Genomic DNA, 12,853 nt, shown 5'->3' on the forward strand with positions numbered 1-12,853 from the left:
AAGAGGGGCAGGTGGTGGGAAAAATCAGGGTTGTGTCCAAATAATGTAACTAGCTCGGGTAAAGTAGCAGTGAAGCTGCTCAAGTAATTACCTAGCATTTTGGACGGGTTTGTACAGTCCACACTGAATTCTGTGTTGCCACAGCTTCACTATGACTGGTACCTGAGAGCTAGCTACATTAAAGCTAGCTCAGGGATGTCTGCACGAGCTGCGCTCACGCACCATGATTGCAGAGGAGACATACCCTAAGTATAATCACATTAAATTCTATCCAGTCAGTCACACAGTTACTGGAGGGGACCCTTGCAAGGTTTGGGTTTGGTTTGGATAAGCATCCACAAGGAAGGAAAACTGTCTAAAATGGCTGTTTTGTCTGTGGAAATGAGTTACGTTCTTGATGCTGATAGTTCCATTCTTCAAGTGGTCATGCAGCTGCTCAAGGAGGTCATGAGGTGACCCTGTGTTAATTATGGCCAATCTGGGCTTTCAACCTAAACCACCAATTTTAAAAATTGAGGATCTAAAGGTAGACACCTAAATCAATACTTTATATATAAAGCCTGATTCTCAGGGGTGGAATTACAGGTGCTCAGAACTATGGAAGAACAGGCTACTTAGGTATCTAAATTCATATTTAGGTATCTAAGGCCTGGTCTACACTGGAGTGGGGAGTGGCGAGCTAAGTCGGTCTAAGTTACGCAACTTCAGCTACGAAAATAGCGCAGCTGAAGTCAATGTACTTAGAGCTGCTTACTGCGGTCTCTTCATTGCGGTAGATGGACTGCTGATGCTCCCCATCGACTCCGCCTACACTTCTCACTCCAGTGGAGTACCGGAGTTGACAGGAGAGCGCTCAGCAGTCAATTTATCGTGTCTTCACTAGACGTGATAAATCGAGCCCCGCTGGATCGATCGCTCTGGAGGTAAGTGTAGACATGCCCTAACTTTGGACATCCAAAGCTGAAACTTTTAGCCTAGGTGTCTTGTAATACGTCTGAGTAAAAAAAACCAAAACCAAAATAAATGCTTGTGGAGGAGTTTTCCCTTAAATTTATTAAAGCTATGTTAATAACTGATTTTTCAGTTTGTTTACAGTATTGAATTTTTTTATTATTTTTTTTAAAGGTTAGTTTTGGTCAACCTGGAACAATTTTAAAAAATGTTCAGCGAAACAAAAAGTTAAAAAAAAAAGTTGGTTTTTTTTTATATGTTTAAAAATTTTCTATAAAATTGAGGTGAATTTCAAAAAGTCATTTTTAATAAAAAAAAAACTGAAATATTTTGTTTTGAAAACTTCAGAATGAAACATTTCATTTTTTGTTTCGGGGTTGGTTTTTTACCAAAATAGTTTGACGACATCAACACAAATTGTTTCAGTCAACTCGAATCTGCATTTTTCACAGAAAACGAGTTTCCATAAAAAATGTTTGGCTAGCTCTACTTCTGAACACAATAAAATATTTTTTCTTACTAGATTTTACAACTTGTGGCATGAGACAAGCTTTTTAAAAACATCTAACATACGATTCCCTTGTGTGGAAGATGCTCTTTAAAGGTCCTCTTTCAATGTCTTTCTAAAATCCTTTATAAGGAAATCAACTGCCATGTCTACACTGTGGCGATTATAGTGGCACAGTGCTGCTATGTGCCATAGCTATGCTGGCATAACCCTGTAGTGTAGATGTAGTTTACAGTGAGGGAAGGATGTTCCATTGCTGTTGGAACTCCACCTCCGCAAGTGACAGTCGTGAGATCAATGGAAACAGTCCTCTGTCAGTCTAGTTTCATCTAGACTGGGGATTAGGTTGGCATAGCTACGGTGCTGAGGGATCTGCATTTTTCACACCCCTGAGCATTGTAGCTAAATTTTAAAAGTAAAGCAGGCCTAATATTAACTGGCCAGGATTGTTCCTTGGGATCAAGTATAATTGTCATGGAACAGCCCACCAACTATATCAAATAGTACAGTACTGCAGGAGTAACTTTAGAACTATAACACAATACTTTATGTTTCTTCATTGCCTTCCATCCAAGGATCTCAGTGCTTTACAAAGGTAGGTGAGTTATTACCAATCATTTTACGGTTGAGAAAACTGAGGCAGTGAGGTGGTGATGGTGTGAGGCTGGTATGCTGTTGCAAAAGCGCCCCCTTTGGCCAAGTGAAGTGTTACACCAGCATTTGCTCTGGCCAGGCAATCAGTCAGTTTGCCTTGCCTGAGTCCCGCTGGGGTATGTGAGTTTTCTCCTTATTCTTGGCAGAGTCAGCTGGTCCTGGTGTCCGGGGGGCCTGGAAACCCCCTCAGTTCTTAAGTCCCTCTGGGGTTGGTAGGGGAACCCAGGCCCACCCGCTCCATTGGGTTCCATTTCAGGGCCCTTAACCCAGCCAGGCAGAATTGGGGCTCAACAGTTCCCACTGTGCCCTGAGCTCCTTCCTATCTCCTCTGGTTTCTGTAGGCTTTTCAGCCTGATGGTCCAGATGTCCCTTCTCAGCATACTGTCTCTGAGCGGCTTCTCAGCAGCTTGCTGGCAGGAGTTCCCTTCTTCAGCCTGCTTGCTCCTCTGGCATCCGCCCTGTCCCTCTGCTTCCCAGCTCTTTTAATCTTCCCAGCTGCTGTGAGTCTGCCAATCAGCCTTGGTTGGTAGTACCTGCATTAGCCCCTTAGTTGCTGGGACAGGATGGAATATATACACCCCATGATACATGGCCAAGGTGGTCACAAAGCCAGGAATAGAACACCCACGTTCCCAATTCCTTGCTCTAACTATTGGACACTGCTGCCTCAGTATCTACTGTACATGTAATTGAGCACATTGGAAATGTTTGGTGCTATGTCTACCAATGGATCACGACTGCACTGTGGGAACAATCTTGTGTTCCGCAGATCAAAGCTGTGTACATCAAGAGAAGGTAACCGGGAGTCTAAAAGGAGTCAAGTCATTGCAGAGCCTGTCTTTAGTCAAACAGCACCTAATTGTGGTGTCCCTCTCCTTTTCTCACCTCCTTAAATAAACAGTGGAAGATAAACTCCAGCAATGCCTCCTTGATCTTTAGACACTGGGAAGTCTCCCAAGCCCCTCATTCTTAAATCCTAGATTACAAACCCCAGTGACAAGCAGTTTGGATTGGGATCAATATTGGCGGTCTGTTCAGACTGCTTTTTCTTCCCCTTTGGCATTTCTACTGTTAAAGTGGATGGTGTGTAGCTGGATGGGCTGCAATGTACAGTAACATTAAATATAAATTAAGGTTGTTACTAGAATATACAATAGCGTTAGATATAAATATTTAAGGTTGTTACTAGTGTTTAAAAAAAAACAATCCTGAAGAAAAGCTATTTCTAGATCAACCGCCAGGTGGTACTATGAGTTTAAATTCTGAATGGTAGTTGTACAGTGTATCTTGCTATAATACAGAGTTATTGACCTGAATGTAAATCTTACCTAGCACAACACATTTAATTAAAAAAAAAGAAGGTCTGTGTCTCCAGTCTGGCTCAGGGTATAGTGTCTCACCTTTCTGCAAAGCCTAGGGCAAGCAAGCAAAGGTTATTTAAAGTTTGATTTTGAGAACCTACATGAAAAAAGACAAGGGGGAAGCCAAGCCCTGATGCCTCTGCGTATTGTGGAGTGTTGAGACCACTTGGCAGGTTTTCCTAATTTACCTTGCATTTGCCTCACAATTTCCAAGGTGGAGCTTTTGAGTACAAGCACTAACTGTCACTGGCGATGCAGTGCAAAGCTGGAAACCTCCTTGGAAATCTCACATCCTGATTACTAATGGGAACTTAAATGGCGATAGTGGATCCACCCCCCGCCTCCCGCAACTCCCCAAACGATCAGTGTGCATGAAGACAGTTGATGAAGAACAATACCAGTGTAAAATCCACTTTCTCACAACGCACATCCCTAAGCACCCCCCTGTATCAGTGTTCTTTCAGAAGCACCCAATGCATGGACAGAGGTACGTAGGCAGATGTCCATGATAGTTATGGGTCTGATACGTCCAAGGAGCATGTAGAAGAAGAGTGAGCTTCCAAAATGCAAAGGGAAGGAATGCAAACTATGGCTCTGATCCTGAAAGGAGCTGAGCACATACTGCAAATTGCTGAACCACCCTGATTCCTATTAACTTCGGTGGGAGCCGACTGCATTTGTCAACTCACAAGATCACACCCTGTATTTGGAAGTCACTGATCTGTGGTCTCTGCGTGCATGAGGTGTGTCACGCACTGGTGTTAATAAGATCGACCAGTGAATGTGTAGAGAGGAGAACAGACTAAAGAATGCTCCCTCACTGCTGTGTTAATTTTCTGATGTTGAGGGAAGGCTGGAAATAAAACCTGGACACGACTGAACACATGAGTCCAGGTAGCCACATTCATGGCTGCTGTAGACAGCGCTGCCAGTGGGTCTCTTTGAAATAAACAGGCTCTCTCCTCATTTGTTTCTCACTGTCAATATGATGATTCCAACTAGATTTCCTTCTGTTTGTGTTTGCTGCTTGTCCATGCTGACAAAACACGTGTAGTTTGTAGCTCCCTTGTTTCAGCTGGCTGCTATTCCATTTTAATGCGGGCACTTCATCGGAGGTCATTTAGTCAGTATGTTGCTGAGCCATTTACAAATATGAGCTGATGAATATTTCATCGCCGTTCACCAGGAATTCTGTTGAAGCGTAGCTTCATGGCAATGAGTCAGTAAGTGATGCGTTCAACCTGAAGCTGTTTCCTTCCTGCTTCTCTCATCAGATGTACTAATTAGGGACTCTGGGAGAAATCTTTTTTTAATGTAGGAAAACCTTTTATTTTCAGGTTTCAGAGTAGCAGCCGTGTTAGTCTGTATTCGCAAAAAGAAAAGGAGGACTTGTGGCATTTTAGAGACTAACCAATTTATTTGAGCATAAGCTTTCCTGAGCTACAGCTCACTTCATCGGATGCATCCAGCACTCATCCACTGAATGCATCCGATGAAGTGAGCTGTACCTCAGGAAAGCTTATGCTCAAATAAATTGGTTAGTCTCTAAGGTGCCACAAGTCCTCCTTTTCTTTTATTTTCACTTTCTCCCAGGTTTGAGTCTAGCTATATATCCCTTGAGTATGCACCACTCAAGGGAAGAGTCTCTTTAAATTGGCTGGATAAAACGAACAGACATTCTGCTTTCTAAGGTCTAGTCTCAGTTCTGATTTTGTTCTTACATTTCTGTGCACATTGGCGAGAGATAATGCTGGACTCTAAAACTAAGCCCTGGTCTACACTACAAAATGACTTCAGTATGACTACACTGCCCAAGGGTGTGAATAATTCACACCCCTGAGTGACACAGTTATACCAGCCTAAGCCCTGGTGTTGACAGTGCTATGTTGGCAGGAGAGCTTCTCCTGCCGATGTAGCTAGCGCCTCTTGTGGAGGTGGAGTTATTAAACCGAGGGGTGAGCTCTCTCCCATTGGCTCAGAGCGTCTTCACCAGATGCGCTACAGCAGTGCAGCTGCATTGGTGCAGCTGTGCCAATGTAAATTTCTAGGGTAGACCTGCCCTATGTCTCTCTCCACTGCCGAAAAGGTGTGTTTTTCTTATCAAGATAGCTAATGGAAGTTACTTATCTTGCTGTAAAATCCTAGTGGAGATACTGTGCAGGCAGTTTTTATCCTGATGTAGCTAGGCGAGGTCAGTGGGGTGGTGGAGTGAGTCTGCTTGAGTTTGAACAGAGCCTACAATAGTTCTGGGGAGTGTGAACTGCCCTGTTCATCTCAAAGGGTGTAAACTTGGATGCCCAGTGATGATGATTTAAATGCCAATACTGTTGATCAAATGGAAGAAAGGAGAGGGTGGGTGATATTATCAAGGGCTACGCTATCTACTCTGAGGGACGTCTCATTTTGACATTACCGGTGGGTTGGCTTGTCTACACTTCCAATGCGACAGCAGCACAGTCCACAGTGCTGCAGCTGCATTGCTGGAGCGCTTCGGCGTAGACGCCACCTCTGCGGACAGAAGGGGTTCTCCCATTGGCACAGGTAATCCACCTCCTTGAGAGGCAGTACCTAGGTCAATGGAAGAATTTTTCGGTTGACTTCGAGCTGTCTACACCTGGGGTTACCTATCTTGCCCAGTGGTGGGGATTTTTCACACCCCTTTTTAGTGTAGCCCAGGACTTGTATTTCTCCAGTCAAAAAGGAGCCAAGCCAAAGGAATCCAGTAGGATAGTCTAGGGCTGGTCTACACTGAAAAGTTATGTTGGCATAGCTATGTCTCTCGTGGGTTTGAATCTGGGAGACATAGTTAAGTTGAGCTAACCCCCAGTGAGGACAGTTCTAGGTCAACAGAAGAATTCTTCCATCGACCTAGCTACTGCCTCTCGGGGAAGTAGAATAGCTACAGTGATGGGAGAACACCTCCTGTCACTGTAGTAAGTGTCTACTCTGAAGCCATACAGCTGCTGTGGTGCCGCTTTAGTGTTTTAGGTGTAGACATAGTCCGAGCCCTACCAACAGGGATGTGCTGAGCAGGAGCCAAGCCTATGGAGCACAGCACAAAGGATCACACTTTGAACATTTGTATAATCTGTGGCAATCAAGTATGGACTTTTGAGTTAGAACTCCTGGGTTTTAATCCTAGCTCTACCAGTGACTTCCTGTATGACTCTGGGCAAGTCATGTAGCCTCCCTCTGTCTCATCGTACCCTGTGTGTAATGTTGTGAGACTTGCCTAATTAATGTTTGTAGAGCACTTCGCGAGTCTTGGGTAGAAGGTGCTGTTATAAGTGCAAAGTATTGTTAATTATTACATTCCTCAAGGCATGTGCCAGCTTCTATGAGGAAGAATATCACCATTATAGCACTTAAGCCGCTGAGCATGGTATGCCAATATTTACAATTAAAATACAATAAAATCAGGCAATGTGGAAAAATGGGAGAGATCCTCGAAGGGCCCTTTGTGGTTTTTACTGGCCTTCTTAAAAGACCTTTTTCTTTCATGATGACGAGTGAAATAAAAATCTAATTAGTGTGTGCAGAGGAAAGGGAAACAGACTATTTGTCTAATCTGTTCTTAAAAATCTCCAGTGATGGAGATTCCACAAAAAGAGCAGAGAAACACCTGTCAAGGATGGTCTAGTTCAGGGATCGGCAACCTTTGGCACACGGCCTGTCAGGGTAAGCCCCCTGGTGGGCCGGGCCAGTTTGTTTACCTGCCATGTCCACAGGTTCAGCCTATCGCAGCTCCCACTGGCCACGGTTCGCCGCTCCAGGCCAATGGGGGCTGCGGGAAGCGGTGCGGGGCCAAGGGATGTGCTGGCCACAGCTTCCCACAGCAAATTAAGGGCCATATTTTGCTACCCTTGTCACCCTTGAAATAAATGGGACACCTCACAGAGCAAGATACTACTCAGTTTGTGTATGGATCACCAGACCTGAAGAAGGAATTAAAATAGTAATTTCTATGGATAATTTATTCGATTCCTAAATTGATAAATACAGCTGTTTAAAAACAAAGCTACAATCTTATTCTATAGAAACCTTCCTGGGGTCAATTCAAGTAGCAATAGCTTTTGAGGCAATGCGTCTAATGGTTAGAGCACAAGACTGTGAGCAGCCAAGGTTCTAATTTGCTATATGATCTTGAGCAAGTCACCAAAGTGTCCTTCAGCTTCCCCATCTGTAAGATAAGTGTCATAACTTCAGAGCTGCTACAACCGCTTTATCATTATTAAGATTACAACTGAGCTGCATTATAAACTTAGGTTTCAGAGTAGCAGCCGTGTTAGTCTGTATCCAAAAAAAAGAAAAGGAGTACTTGTGGCACCTTAGAAACCAACAAATTTATTTGAGCATAAGCTTTCATGAGGTACAGCTCACTATAAACTTAATTTCCCTCCCCTCCTTTCTTTCTTCCTCCCTCAATCCCAACCCTCTTCTCCTCCCCCTGCCCTCCAAAAAAGTCATGTTGGCCTCCACATTGGTATGTTAATTCTCAGTGGTACCCTAGATATATGGGTGTTTGCAGGAGTTAAAATAAAAAGGTCCTAATTACTGGACTCTTCTCTCTCAGATCTAGAACACAGGCCCAAAGATTTGTTGGCTTTAAAATCTATATCACAAGCTATTGTCTTAGGAGTTAGTAACATTGCCGTGGCATCTCAGCTCAACAGTGAGCTGTCACAAGGTATTGAGCTAGATGCAGGAATCCCTGGGTGAAGTTTTATGGCCTCAGTTAGGCAGAAAGTCAGAGAGTAGATGGCTTTGGATAAGCAAGACATGTAAGCGTATGCCTAACTTCTAAACACAGTTTCTCCTTTAAAGTCAAAGGGACTATTCAGAAATGTAAAGATAAGTGCTTTGCTGGATCAGGGCCCAATGGCTCCCTCCCGCTTCATGGGTGGAGGGGACCCTGATTAGATGACCATCTCCCAGAAGCGTGAAAGGGTGATAGTGTTGCTTGGATACCTATGCCTAAAAGTTAATAAAAACTGATTGAAACAGCTTTTTAAATGTACACCGCAAAGTACTTTACACCAGCCTGGAGAGCTGGCAAAGCTTTAGCTTTTTGATGAGCTAAGAAGAGTTTTTTGACAATACTTGGCATAGACCTTTTTGTCATCTCTGTTCTTTGCCCCTGCCTCTCTTCCTACCCTCTGAAACTTGATGATGCCGCCCTTTTTCAGGCCAGCTTGAGGAGGATGACGTTTTGGCATCTATCTTGATGCACATGGCCAGAAAAATCAATATTTAATTGTTTCCTCCCAACACATCCTTTCCCCCTGCCACTTGTCAACCTTGAATATTTTGCCTATGGCCATTCAAAGGTATGGAAATAGTTGTATTGTACACTGCAATACCACGACGAAGCCAGCAGATTCCATTCAAGGGTTTGACATTATAGTAAATTGTCACAATCACAGGTACTCAAGTGACTCCCTTGTTAACAGCCCAAGTGCAGGAAATTGGTCTTTTCAAATAATCGCACACTTACATTTGCAAAATATTTGGGTGCTGATGGATATCTCTTTTGGGTAATAATTTATTCCATCAATCTGCTTGCACTATTAATGAAAGTTAAATTTCTGCTTCCCCTGACTGTGAAACAGACTTTATTATACATGCCTGTGGGCTCAGTCATGGTGTTTTACTCTGCTTCATCCATTGTCTTTTTTTTCTTTTTCTTTTGGAAACTGATCTTCCTCTTGCTGTTTATATTCTGATAGTATCTATATTGGGGCCTCCTGCTAGGTACTGTATAAACATATAAAACATGGGCCCAGATCCTCTAAGATACTTAGAGTATTTCTACATAGTGATAAAAGCCCTGAGCACAGCCACGGCTGGCTCAGGTCAGCTGACTTGGGCTCACAGGGCTTGGGCTATGGGGTAAAAATTGCTATGTAGACAGTCGGGCTTGGGCTGGAACCTGAGCTCTCACACCCGCCATCCTCGCGAGGTCCCAGAGCTTAGGCTCCAGCCCAAGCCCGAATAGCTACATGGCAATTTTTCAGCCCTGGAGCTTGCGTGTCCCAGCCCCCAGTCTGAGTCAGCTGATCCAGCCCAGCCCTGCTTTTTTAATCCCATGTAAACATACCCTTAGGTGCCTAACTCTCATTGATTTCATGGTCCTTTCTCTGAAGTTTACAATTCATGTTAACACAAAGAGTGAAAAATTTTCAAAAGCACGTAAGTGACTTAAGAGCCTGAGTGCCATTTTCAAAAGTGATTTAGGCCCTTAGGAGCCCACATCTCCCTGAAAGCCAGTAGGAATTAGGCTCACAGTTGCCTGACTCACTTTTGAAAATGGGATGCAGACTACTAAGTCTCTTAAGCGCTTTTGAAAATTTTACCCAAGATGCAGTAAGTGTGTTTTAAACACAGTGTTATTTAGACATGCTCAGCTCTGCTCACACCAAGGCTGAACACTATTTTCAGCAGTGGGTTCCATTTCCTAGGATAGGCCAGGATTTCAGCTGAATTTCTCCAAGTTTCTCTTTTTAATGCGCTTGGGTATGTATCCCTTATGTCTCTGTAGCTTCGTTTTTCTCAGAGGTTCCAGCTGGTGACAGGGTCAGTTGGGAAGAGACCCATCTGTGGAACTTGTTACTCTGAAGACATTGACTGGGCTGCCCACTGCAAAGGCTTTTGTAATCAGATTGGTACATGTGTGACCTTATTTTTGTCTCCCTTTCCAGACCAGGTCTTCCTTTTCTTTTGTTCTCATGTTGTAGGGTTTTTATCCAATTTACATGGCTATTTGTACCTGGGCTGGCCCAAATTGTGGCATAATTTTGTTTTGTTTTATTTTTTGTCAGGCATTCCCGTTAATCTGTTGGAAGATGGACACTTGACAATAAACAAAACAAACCCATTCATACCCTTGAACAGCCAAAAGTCCATATTTATGCTTTTACATGTGGTGTAGGTTGTGTATGCATGCACCACACAAAAAAGTTGATGGTTCTCAACCTTTTCCATACCCTCATCCTATGTTAAAACCCAAAAAAGTTTTGGAGCCTATACCTTTGCCCTCTAGCCATTAAGATGGTGATTGCATCTCCTCTGGACCTGTCTGAGACCTCATGCCTTAAATATGCTGGGGAACAAGATAAAAACAATATTACAAAGCATGGGTGATCAGTTATTGCCTTCAGTTTTTCTCATTTACATATTCCTTTCTGAGTGGTAGCCGTGTTAGTCTGTATCAGCAGAAAGAACGAGGAGTACTTGTGGCATCTTAGAGACTAACACATTTATTTGAGCATAAGCTTTTGTGGGCTAAAGCCCGCTTCATCAGATGCATGCAGTGGAAAATACAATAGGAAGATATACACACAGCGAACATGAAAAAATGGGGGTTGCCACACCAACTCTTAACGAGACCAATCGATTAAGGTGGGCTATTATTAGCAGAAGGAAAAAAAAAAGCTTTTGTAGTGATAATCAGGATGGCCCATTTCAAACAGTTGACAAGAAGGTGTGAGTAACAGTAGGGGGGGGGAAATTAGCATGGGGAAATAGTTTTTAGTTAGTGTAATGACTCATCCACTCCCAGTCTTTATTCAAGCCTAATTTAATGGTGTCCAGTTTGCAGATTAATTCCAGTTCTGCTGTTTCTCGTTGGAGTCTGGTTTTGAAGTTTTTTTGTTGAAGAATTGCCACTTTTAGGTCTGTAATTGAGTATCCAGGGAGGTTGAAGTGTTCTCCAACTGGTTTTTGAATGTTATAATTCTTAACGTCTGATTTGTGTCCATTTATTCTTTTGCGTAGAGACTGTCCTGTTTGGCCAATGTACATGGCAGAGGAGCATTGCTGTCATATATCATATTGGTAGATGTGCAGCTGAATGAGCCTCTGATAGCGTGGCTGATGTGATTAGGTCCTATGATGGTGTCCCTTGAACAGATATGTGGACAGAGTTGGCAACGGGCTTTGTTGCAAGGACAGGTTCCTGGGCTAGTGTTTTTGTTGTGTGGTGTGTGGTTGCTGGTGAATATTTGCTTCAGGTTGGGGGGCTGTCTGTAAGCAAGGACTGGCCTGTCTCCCAAGATCTGTGAGAGTGAGGGATCATCCTTCAGGATAGGTTGTAGATCCTTGATGATGCGCTGGAGAGGTTTTAGTTGGGGGCTGAAGGTGACGGCTAGTGGCATTCTGTTACTTTCTTGGTTGGGCCTGTCCTGGAGTAGGTGACTTCTAGGTATTCTTCTGGCTCTGTCAATCTGTTTCTTCATTTCAGCAGGTGGGTATTGTAGTTTAAAGAACACTTGATAGAGATCTTGTAGGTGTTTGTCTCTGTCTGAGGGGTTGGAGCAAATGCGGTTCTATCTTAGAGCTTGACTGTAGACAATGGATTGTGTGGTGTGGTCTGGATGAAAGCTGGAGGCATGTAGGTAATTATAGCGGTCAGTAGGTTTCCGGTATAGGGTGGTATTTATGTGACCATTGCTTATTAGCACTGTAGTGTCTCTCCTCAGGCCCTACGCTACCAGCACTCCTAGCTATCTTCGAGACACCACTGACTTCCTGAGGAAACTACAGTCCATTGGTGATCTTCCACAAAACACCATCCTGGCCACTATTGATATACAAGCCCTCTACACCAACATTCCGCACTAAGATGGACTACAAGCCATCAGGAACATTATTCCCGATAATGTCACGGCAAACCTGGTGGCTGAACTTTGTGACTTTGTCCTCCCCCACAACTATTTCATATTTGGGGACAATGTATACCTTCAAGTCAGCGGAACTGCTATGGGTACCCGCATGGCCCCACAGTATGCCAACATTTTTATGGCTGACTTAGAACAACGCTTCCTCAGCTCTTGTCCCCTAATGCCCCTACTCTACTTGCGCTACATTGATGACATCTTCATCATCTGGACTCATGGAAAAGAAGCCCTTGAGGAATTCCACCATGATTTCAACAATTTCCATCTCACCATCAACCTCAGCCTGGACCATTCCACACAAGAGATCCACTTCCTGGACACTACAGTGCTAATAAGCGATGGTCACATAAACACCACCCTATACCAGAAACCTACTGCCCGCTATATTGCATGCATCTGATGAAGTGGGCTTTAGCCCATGGAAGCTTATGCTCAAATAAATTTCTTAGTCTCTAAGGTGCCACAAGTACTCCTTGTTCTTTCTACATTCCTTTCTGTGGCGTGGAGAGTGGGCATACATACTCTGTTAATCTTTCTTGAACAATGAGATATTTATTCCAGGAAAAACTCTGTTTCTTTGTTTTAAATTTAAAGACTACACATAACTTTCCCTTATTTGCCAAGCCACTGGAGGTTGATCTGGGTTGTTTTCAGTTCCTTCTTAGTAATTACAAAATTCACTGTCCAATCTCTCTTTCTAATCA

The sequence above is a fragment of the Lepidochelys kempii genome, chromosome 2 (assembly GCF_965140265.1).
Source record: "Lepidochelys kempii isolate rLepKem1 chromosome 2, rLepKem1.hap2, whole genome shotgun sequence".
NCBI classification, from domain to species: domain Eukaryota; kingdom Metazoa; phylum Chordata; order Testudines; family Cheloniidae; genus Lepidochelys; species Lepidochelys kempii.